This window comes from Pungitius pungitius, chromosome 17, assembly GCF_949316345.1.
Source record: "Pungitius pungitius chromosome 17, fPunPun2.1, whole genome shotgun sequence".
NCBI classification, from domain to species: Eukaryota; Metazoa; Chordata; class Actinopteri; order Perciformes; family Gasterosteidae; genus Pungitius; species Pungitius pungitius.
This window is the reverse complement of record NC_084916.1, coordinates 3,932,186-3,943,247: the sequence shown is the minus strand read 5'-3', so window position 1 is coordinate 3,943,247 and position 11,062 is coordinate 3,932,186. Positions and strand designations below refer to the sequence as shown.

The 11,062-nt window shown below is 44.4% G+C and overlaps 1 pseudogene; it reads right to left on the bottom strand.

Moving 5' to 3' along the window:
- Positions 1–3,746: 3,746 nt before the first annotated feature.
- On the bottom strand, positions 3,747–9,567 carry LOC134107141 (thyrotropin-releasing hormone receptor-like; annotated as a pseudogene).
- Between the last annotated feature and the right edge of the window lie 1,495 nt (positions 9,568–11,062).

Genomic DNA, 11,062 nt, shown 5'->3' with positions numbered 1-11,062 from the left:
TTTTTGTGCAGTGGTGCTAAATGATCCTTGTCCTTACCGTAAGATCTGAAGTCCCTGTTGACTTGAATTAACCCGGAGACACGTTATTTTCAGTGGATTAAAAAAAGTTTGGCCAGGCCTTCCTTCAGCTGGGCTCTCAGGCCTCATATCTCCCTTTGCAGCAGTTCCTTTCCAAATTTCCTACCAGCGAATCTCATTATTAGCTTCTCCTCCAGCACCTTGTATTGATCCAGTTGCTAATTCATTAGTTCAGTGATTAGATTATACAGCATCAAGAGCCACAGTATGATGCCGTGACCCGGGTTTAAGGTTTGTACTAAAAAGCCCCATTGTTTCCTTTTTGGAAAGCCTCTAGCAGGGTCCGACACCCCCCCCCCCCCCCCCCCCGAAGATGAAAGACGGTTTGTGATTAAAGCTCACAATGAATAAAGATCCTCCCCGATGGAGGATGTGAGTAATTAGGAGTTATGGATGTGGGACCCACGCGGTGGTCTCTCCACCAGAAGGTGAACGCTGTGACGCCGGAGGAAGGAGCAACATCTCGAAACAAGGCACAGAAGACGGGCTTATTGTCACTGAGAGATTTATGTTTCCCAATGTTTTCTTTTGCCCAAATAATTAATTTAACAGTTATTACAGAATGTTCTTGAATGCAAACGCACACAATTTGTATTATATATTAGGTTTTACAACAGGTTTTTTTGTATGAGAATTAGATGATGATACCACGCAGAGTAGTAAGTGCAACAAGGATTACAAAAAATGTGTAATGTGTAATATTCATCCTTTGTTCACCCAAACAACGTAAAGCGTACGTATGGAAGTGAAGTTTATAGGTGCCAGTAGGTGGATTTTATTTCTTCATGCTAAGCTACGCTAAGCGGCTGTTGGTGGGTGTGGACACATTTGCAGTGCAAACATGTGATATATTGATCTCCCCATCTAATTCCCAGCTATAGCAGAAAAATATGCACGCTCATCAAAATATAAAAACGCCTTCTTTATGCTGGGGGGAGAGGGGGTCACATAGGCTTAGTCACATAACAAATTGTCTTTTGATCCATTGTTGATGTAAAAATATTGATTATAGCCGCTTTGGAGGATAAGGCTGATGATTCTAAATTTTTTTTAAAATCCTTGAAAACCACAAAACGTTCTCCTGCTACAAATACCGGATTTATTTATACCGGAATTATACTGCATGTCCCCAGGTCTGCAAAGGACTATTTTCATCCGTGGATGAAGACGCACTGGAGGCTGTGATGAGTATTTTTGGCAACAGTATGGTGACTGTGTTTTGGACATTGATGGTGAAGTGAAGGAGGACGTGTCACACACGTGTGTGTTCTATGACGGGATAACAGCGTAGTGTACACACAATTCTTTGTAAGGCGACAGATTAATGGTTGTTTTTTTGGTATTTTTCTAATCAACCAACACAGAACGCAGTCTCATCTTTGAAGTTTGCAAAGCCTCATTTCTTCAGCTCGTTGGCTTTTGTTGCCGTCGCTGTGAAGCGGACTGAAGTTTAGCAAGCGGCTCCTCTTCAAACAGCTCATCTACGTGTAATTATTCCTACAAGCTGAGGCTGCTCTCACGTTGTAGTGGAGCTGTAATTACCCCCCCCCTCCTTTTTCTTTGTTGCTGTCCTTGTCCAGGGTGTCATAACGATATTATAGAACATCCCTCTTTCATTGTGCTGAAACACTTTTATTTCAGAGTTAGAAACCTCTGCGCTTCCATCTGAATTAATGCTCCTCTGCTCATCCCTCTCTCTATTTATTTTTTTTATTCCCACCTTGCCCTTTTGTACTGTCCCTCTCTTTCAACATCACTCTCCCTCCATCACTCTCCACCTTTGCACCTTGTCCATTTTGACACTCGCTTTAGACTCAGTTCTGACATACCTTAGCGAGGGTGAACTGTTATTTAACTGCCACGGGGCCGTGATGTGATTCATCTTCTGATAACCGTAGCTTGTCATAAATGCACATAATTCAAAAGTTGATTCTTTAATGATTTCCATTGCTGTGTTGTATCTGCTCTGCATCAAAAACATTATTTACACTCGCTCCACACAGATTGTATGAAGCCTTTTTGAAATCCCACCGGGGAAGTTGAGCCCTGTACATTAGCAATTAACTTAAGCTGCATGCTGCCAGGCTCAGTTTACGTTTCATTACGCTCGGTAGATATGGCCACATCATTTGCATTTATTGGCGAGTGCAGTGTGTGTTCTTTTAAATGTGGAAAGGGTTTCCATTTGAATGCAAATGAGTCTCACTCTGATTGATGGACGGGAGCAGACATTTACATGCCAAACATGCCATTTGTTCACCGGAGCCGTCGGTCAGCTAAAAAAAAATGACATGAGTATGAAAAAATATTTGTGCCACAAATATTGCCCCCACTTCACTTTATATTTTGTGCAGCCTCCCTTTTCCCAGATAACAGCCCTGAGTCTTATGATGCTATGATCCGTGAAAAGGTTGGTGGACACATGCCACTGGTTCTGAGACCATGCAGAATCTGCACAGGTCCATCAAAATCAGAGGGCGATGCTCGTGGATTCTCCTCTGCTCGCTCATCCCACACATCTTCTACGTGGGGCCATGGCAAAGCCTTTATTCTGTGATTTGGAGGCGTGCTTTAGGGGTCCAACCACGGGCCATTTAAGCTTCCTGGAAGAGGCTGTTTGTTTTTTTGGAAGATAAACCCCCCAAATCATCAAAGATCTGCCACCACACTTCACATTGGGTCTGAAGGACGTCTCTGAATGGCAATCTATTTTTACATAAGCTTTAATTTGATCTCATCTGACCATATAACCCGGTCCCTTTGAAAGTCCCAGTAACGCGATGTTACAGTTTCCTGTTGGTTTGACAGCACTTGTGGTGGTCTGATGGTAGTTTTGGATCTGAACCCATGACTCAACTGACCTCTGCATTTCTCAAGCTGGGATCCTTGGACATTCTTTTGCCAGTCAAACCATCCTCCTCTGGGTGGGTGGTTCACACACGTCCTCTTCCAGGCTGCTTAATGTAATAAACGTTACATTTGGTGCTATTTGAAGCAGTTTCATTCTTTGTTTTGTGCAGCCTTTGGGGAGGGTGGGTGGGGGCGGCGATTCGGTGGCACTGCAATTATCATTTGTCTTTGTGTTTAGAAACAGAGCGAAGTCTAATATTTGCTGTGTTTTGCCCCCCTCCCCTCTCTATTAGTCCTCTCTCCCAAATGCTTTCCTAAACAGGGTTTAAAGTTTTGCAAGGTCAGAAATCTGAGTCAATGTTGACTTGCCCCTAAAAACAATTCAAGCGACTTTAAAGAAGCACTCTGAGCTTATCGGACCCAACAGCGGGGGTTGTGCCCGTGCAACCAGGTACAACCAGGCTTAACGTGTGTTTTTGGCTTCCTGGGGGCCAACACAGGAGCAGCGAAGTGTTCTTTGCAGGGAGAAGTGGAGAATACTGTAGCAGCATATCGGGTTGAATAGAAACGTTTAGTCTGAAAGAGAAACTTCAGGACTTAAGGGTTCATGGACATTTTTCAAGGCAGTCTTCGGTTAGACAAAAGAAGTTTGGCTCTTGATGTCCAAAAAATACATTTGATTCCAGTACCTTTTTTAATTCTCCCTCCTGTACTTTGACTCAAACCACGATCCTTATGAGGTTGGGTAGTTAGTGAGGTGTTATGAGAAGATGGATATTCTTTCAAAAAAGACTTTTGATGGATTTGTCATCAGTTTCATTTCTAATGCAAAAGAGAGATTCACGCCCCCTAAATATGCATTTCTCTACCCTGAAAAATAATAGTTAAAAAATCATAACTTCAATTTCAGGACCAACTTTATTATAGAACATGAAGATAAAATGTACAAATTAGCATTTTCCTTCACAACAACCAAATAAACTCACATGATTACATTATTCTACAAAAGCAAGTCCAAGGCAGCAGCTTCCAAATTGTTCAGCACAAAATCCTATTTAGAATGTTTTAATGGACAATAACAAAAGCAAGGGTGGCATTTAAAAAATACAGATTAATAAATACCTAAATTAAAAAATATCACTTTAAATACAACAAACACATGAGTGCATGAATACTCGAGGCATTTACAGTGTTGGTACAATCACTAAGCAGAAATATATCCATGTCCTTTATGTTACAGTAAGTCTCTATACACAGTCTTTCACATTGTAATACATTGAGGTTTATAACCACCTCGCTGCTCCAACAGTTATCATTTTGTCTGAATCATGAGAGAAACAAGGACAAATAGTCCATGAGTGAAGGAGGTACCATTGTCTTTTAAATATTTTACTATGAGTTTAGGCGTTCCATAATTAAAATGTGTCACAAGTTTATAAACATTTATAACTTATAGAAAGTTGACAAAGTCATCAATAAATCTCTGACATTTTCCCTTTTTCTCCACTTTCTCACTAACTATAAACCCCTTATAAAGTATACAGGTAGATGCTGTGGGAGCTAAAACATCATCAACCTCATCATGGCCCATGATGCCATTTAAATGTAGTTCGGCTTCCCGTCTGACAGACGACTCACCCTTTCTGCCCCGAAAACCTTGGGCGGGGGGGCGGGGGGCAAACAGTTGATTAAAGTTGCTTTTTGGTGTGAAAAATACCCTTTTTTTTCTCAGCCTTAAAACCCCCAAAGTCCGTACGAAGCGGACCCACCCAGGATTCCACTCCCGGAAACCCGTGAATCAGAAGGCGAGGAACGAGTTCTGCGGACTCGTTGGCGTAATTCTTTTAGTGTCCTCTCGGCCGTACGTGTGAAGTGGACACGGTGTGTTCGTGTTTCTGTTGACCCACACGCAGTTTGTCACGTAGGCAGGTCCGAGGTGAGATAACAGCCGCGCGTGACTGAGGGCTTATCTGCTGGCCTTTGCCGCTTTACAACGTCCTTGTAGAGCCTCTCGTTACGCGTCAGTGGCTGTGATCCGTATCGACGAGTCCAACCAAGAGCCGCCCCGGCTTTGCAAAGTTCAGCAAGAAACCCTGTTCCCACTTCGCAGAAACCAACACACGACGTTTTCGATCTCTCCCTGATTCTTCTTCTGAAATCGTCGGCGCGGCCTAGGACGGACCTCATGCCTCGCTGAAGTCCACCTTCCCGTACGCGCCGGTGTCCGGGAACGCCATCTTCTGGTCGGACAGCAGCTCGTCCGTGACGGTGAGCTCCTCCAGCTCGGTGGCGAAGGGGTCGGCGCTCTCCGCCATCGACGTGTCCTTGACCGCGCTGTACGTGAGGGCCACGCTGTAGGCGGCGGGCTTGTCGCAGCCTTTCCTCCCGCAGCCGCATATCTTGCGGAAGGCGGCGCGGAACTTCTGCGACATGGCGTTGTAGATGACCGGGTTGACGGCGCTGTTGAGGTAGACGCAGACGCGGCAGAAGAGCACGAACCAGCTGTCCAGGTAGGCGTGGTCCAGGAAGGAGTTGACCACCACCAGGGTGCGGTACGGCATCCAGAGCACGGCGAACAGGATCACCACCACGGCCAGCATCTTGGTCACCTGGTTACCCAACAAGGAAAGACGTGAGAACGGATGCTGCAGCAGAACACCTGCAGGAGTCCGTGGGCGCCGAATCCGACCTGTTTGAGGAAGACGCTAGCTTCTTTCCTGTTACAAGTTTGAATTCACCATTCATAAAGAGAGCATTCTTTAAGTCGACAATGAGAAAGTTCTGGACATTAAATGGTACATGGACTTGCCTCAGAGTAGAGTACAGCGCCTTTCTAGTCCTTTCAAGCCTCAAAGCGCTTTCACACTAGACGTCACTCAGCCATCTTTCACACACCGACGGCGCTGCCTTCAGGAGCAATTTAACGTTAAGTGTCTCGTGGAGGTCCGGGATAATCTCAGCTGTTAAAGGGTGAGTTCACCCAAACTACAAGTGTTATGATTCAAAAGACATAATATCATTTAACAAAGACCCCCCCACTCTTGATCGTGTCAGTACTTAACCCTTATTACCCGTTGTACTCTGAGAGGCTTATATACCTCACATATGTTTGATAGCAGTAAACTGATTCATGATAAGTTCACTCGTTCGTCTTTGTAGTTGCTTGGGCTCGGCTGGCTTTGAGGCTACGCTTGATGGCAACTAATGAGAAGTGAAACATTTTGGTCTACCATTCTCAATATAATCAAACTCGAACCTTCATCCTGTTTGTCTCCATTTAGCTCATTAGGGGCTCTCTGGACGGACACAAATGAGTCTAGCAAGATGGCAAGTGAGCCAATTATAAAGCAGGAACGACAGCCGGGAAGTGAAGTGACGGATCCATATGAGGTTGACGGGTCACCATTTGGTTTTATTCATCGCACGCGTTTGGGCAAGACTGCTCAGTGCCCAGCATGTCCCTTTGTCAGTCTTTGCAGATTTGGATAATGACTCAATTGGAACGTCATCAACACACATACCCAGCAATCACCATATCTGTATCAAAAACACCAAAGCAATTATACATAGGTTTAATTTTTCTGATTTGCTGTAGATGCAGAATGCAAATCTTTTTTACATAATTAAAGGGAAGTGGGCTCTTTTACAGTGCTGCATAGGCATTGGAGCGGTATTGGTGTCATGTGTGAACAGCATTTATTCTCTGATAATCTTCATATATTTTTTAAACCTTCATTTTTAAGTTAAAAAAATGGTCCTCATGTTTGTTCTCGTCTTTGATTCCCTTGTTTTAAGACGGACGCACGTGGCACCCACCTGTCGGCGCGAGGTCGCCGTGGAGCTGGAGTGGCGCGAGTTCCTGCAGCTGTTCCTCGTGTCGTTGGCGCCGTTGCTCGGCGCGTTCTTCTTCATCTTCTTCTTCTTCTTGTCCTTGGGATCGGAGGGCAGCGGGTTGAGGAAGAGGATCCGGACCGATGAGTCCGTACAGGACCGCGGAGAGCAGCAGCGGAACCACGAAGAAGACGGCGAAGTCAAAGAAGTAAACCGGCAGGTATAACTTCCTGGGGACCCTGTACCCGCACGCGATGACGGTGACGTTGTCATACACCAGCTGCTGGAGGTCCGACAGGTAGAACCACATCACGCAGTACAGAGACGTGAACGGCCACACCACCAGAATGATCTTTTTGGCCCGGGACAGCGTGCACAGGAACTGCGCTTTGATCGGGTGACAGATGGCGATGTACCTCTCTATGGTGAACGCGGTGATGGAGCACGAGGACGCGTTGATCCCGAGGTACTGGAAGTAGGTAATGCCGAGGCAGCCGTAGTAGCCGAACACCCACGACCCGAAGATGCTGTCGGTGAACGCCGGCAAGCCGGCTGCGGTCAGCACCATCAGATCGGCCACCGCCAGACTCACCAGGTAGCAGTTGGTCGGAGTCCTCATGTGTTTGGTCGTGAGCACCACCAGGACCACCATCACGTTGCCGACGATCCGCGACGCGCAGATCGCCAGAAGCAGCACACTGCTGACCAGCAGTGCCAGCTGTGGCTTTTCTTGTCATCTGGTTGCTACTCTGTCACGTGGAAGCTGGAAAGCGTTTGTGTCGCTGGTGCGTCGATGCTCGCTGCCGGGAAGCTACGCGCTAAATGTAGAATAAACACGGTACCCAAAGGTGTTTGTGATGGCCTGGGCGAGGTCATTTGTTTACGGGTTTTTCCCAAACTTAGTTCCTCACATGAAGTGGTGGGATGTACACTGTACTTTAGTAGAATTATGAGGTGTTTGTATTTCCCTGATCATCCACTCATGGGGGAGGATGGGCATTTATACCACTGATTATTACTACCTTGATTCATCAGTGATAGTAATCCATGAATCGAATTTGATTCTTTCACAGGAATATATTTGTTTTATTGATGACTTTGAACTTCCATTTTGTGTTGGCTTTGAGTGGTGCCTGCAGATCAAAGCAGTAGTGTTTCCAGATGCCACACCCCCACTCTACCTCCTCGGGGTCTGGACGAGGACTGAGCTGAAGGAGTTTCTGGTGAACTTTTAGGATTTCACCTGAATCCGACCCAGTGACGGGCTTTTAGGATAACTCCAATAGCGTCTCTGATCCTCTTGCTTACTTAATCAGGTTGTTTTTTAACGCGGTTCATTTACGCATGATTTATGCCAATAGAACTTCTTATGGTGGATATGTCAAATCGTTTTTTTTCTTCGGGTGAAGTGAAACCTGTTACCTGTATGTGGCTCTTGGAGACGGATGAGGCAACGGCTTGCAGCTAATGATGGCCCCCACAGTGCGCACAGTGGAAACCGTGCTGACACAGTGCTTCAAATCATTGTTTTGTCTTTTCCAGAACGTGTCTTCGTAGTCTGTCAGATGTTCTCTGAACTGTGTCGCTCTGAGGAGCTCACGTTGTGTCAAGAGACTCACACAATTGTGAGTGACTCGTGGTGACAACATGGGGACAAAATCCAACATGCAAGTTGTTTTTGAGAAGGAATCTCTTGACTGAAAGCATATACAAATTCCGAAGTACAAAAAGTAATGCACGCATTTCAAACCCTTGTCATTTTTGGACTACATATATTTATATTTCTGATGTGGCAAGGATAGCAGTCTCCTCCGATGAAGACGTTGCAGTAAAAGTCCCAGTGCAACGTTTCTACTTGCGAATCCGGAAAACAAAGGTCATCTTGTGACAACTTGTCAGTTCTCCGGGGTGAATTTTGCCGCCTGCCATTCAAACCTACATCAAACCGAGGTGATTCACGTCTGCACGACGAACAAACACGAGACGAGTGACGCATCAAAACAAAGCACAATGCACATGCTCGCAAACAGCACGCTCTGTTTCTCTTTAGAACAGTAAAAATAAATAATGCGCTTTCTCACGGAGCGCGAGAAACTTCACAGACCTCATTGAGTCGAAGGCTCCTGCCTTTAAATCCCTTTGTAACGCGTGTGACAACATTCCGTCCTCCAACAGCAACGAGCTTTATTTTCATCCAAAGGTGAATTTCTTCTCTGCATGTATTAACTATTCTTTGTGATGATTCCTGTCAAATTTATGAGGATTATTAGCTATTACCTAGAGTTACTATTGATTACAACAAGCCATATTTTTGTGTCATCCAAGTCCCTGACACAGTCACACTGCCTTGTAAAAGTCACACATGTAATAGAAGTCAGAGAAACATCCTTCTGTTAAACCTCAAAAATCAAAGGCTACAGGGATACTAACTCATAAAGACACACCTGTGAATAATTATTCACAAACTGTTTGTGTGCTTTATATTTTTTAGATGTTGGAAGATAACGGAAAAACAAGATCTCAGAGGGATTGTGAGACTTTGTGAAATCTGGGCTGAAGGCTTACTGCAGGTAGAGAAAAAAAGGACTTAAAATGCAACGAGTGAGCCATTATCTTTTAAGAGACTGAGTCCCAAATTCATTAGCAGTATCCACACCTTCATTAAGTGCATATTGCATTGCATATCTTACTTCAACTGGCTTTGTTGTCGTTGTTAGGTTAAGATGTTACGCTACGATGTTACGCTCAGAATTTAAGCATTTAGCTGTGGATATGTATAGAACTTTTTTTTCCCCCTACCCTCGCCATTTTCTTCATCTAGAGAGCACATATTGTGTTAATCTGGAGTGTGTGTGTCTGGGCGTGTCGAATGGCGGGGCAAAGCCATCAGGTTGCTGGAGTGTTTGGGATCAAAGCACCAAAGCCTGGTTTCCCCACTACAGAAACACTTAACCTTACAGATAAATTGCTACAGATGACAAAGTGCCTGAACTCCAGTCCCTCCCCTCACTGTGAGTGTGTGCAGTCAACTCAAGGAGTTTAGTTCATTTCATTTAGCCAAGAATACATTAGCACTGCGTCTCCTTTTTCCAGATGTTTAATTCTCTTCTTTATGGGCTTTTTTTTACTCAAGCTTCCGTGTGCTGAATACGGCCAGTGAGCCCTTCTTTGTCAAAGCTTGTTAAAAAAAAACTGTGGTCTCTATCACTTCCTTGGAAGCCATAATCGATTATTATATGGACAGATTTTTTCTTTTCTTCACGACTGTTTTCCAGCAGTACATACACACAACCACCTATACACATGGTTATGGAAATAACTTATATATATCTTGTCGAGCCATCTACATAAAACTCGTGGATTAATTTGAAACGCCCTGGTTTTGCATAAATCTCTAGCTGTGACAAACTTAAACAGAGTGAGGTAGATTCTTAGTTAGTATATTCTTAGTTTGGTTTTTCTTCTCTTTTCATTCATGTTTTTCCCTTTCACCCTACAGGCTGCATCCTAAGTGTGCTTTTTCGTCTACCGTTCTCTGCTGTCGATAAAGAATGGACCACCTGTCTTAGGTCGGGTGTGATGCATTGCACTTGTTTAATTTACATGCAATGTTTATCAGACAGTAGTCTACAGAAGTGAATGTACGTGTAGCAATTAACAAACAGTCCATCTCCATAGGAGATTGGCAGCCTTTCGCGGGCTCTGAGCTTTTGGGAACTGTAGGATATAAAAAAAGAAATTGACGACCAGGTTCATAAATTAACTATAAATAAAATGCATTTAGTGTACAACAAAACACAACCATGATTGTGGAGATATGTTTTCAATAAAGTAATGGGAGCATTGTAAAACCACTGTCATTTTGAAACTGTAATCAATAGAACAATACCAATGTACAGTTATGGTTGTATTCAATTTAATGCAATCTACCGAAATGTATTGTAATACTTGATAGCACCACAACTGATATTGACCGAGAGGCCTTCGAAATCCGAGCTACGTTGAACCCACCAGGAGACCACTCCCAGGGGGCGTGGTCACTGACTTTACACCTCCACTGATCTGTGTAAATACTTGGAGTTCTCTGGAGGAGACAGCAGACTAGGGATGGTCAAAGGACTCCCCGTGGTCTGTTGGTTTGTGGAGACCAGCGGCTCCTCAGCTGAGATGTTCTTTTTAGCACAGCACCGTATCTTTTATTAAATACTTTTTTTTTACTGTTCATTCCAAGATGTTTCCAACCGTCTGGTGTTACTCGAGAGAAATGGAGTCAAAGCTTTTAGTGTTCATGAGGTTCAGACGA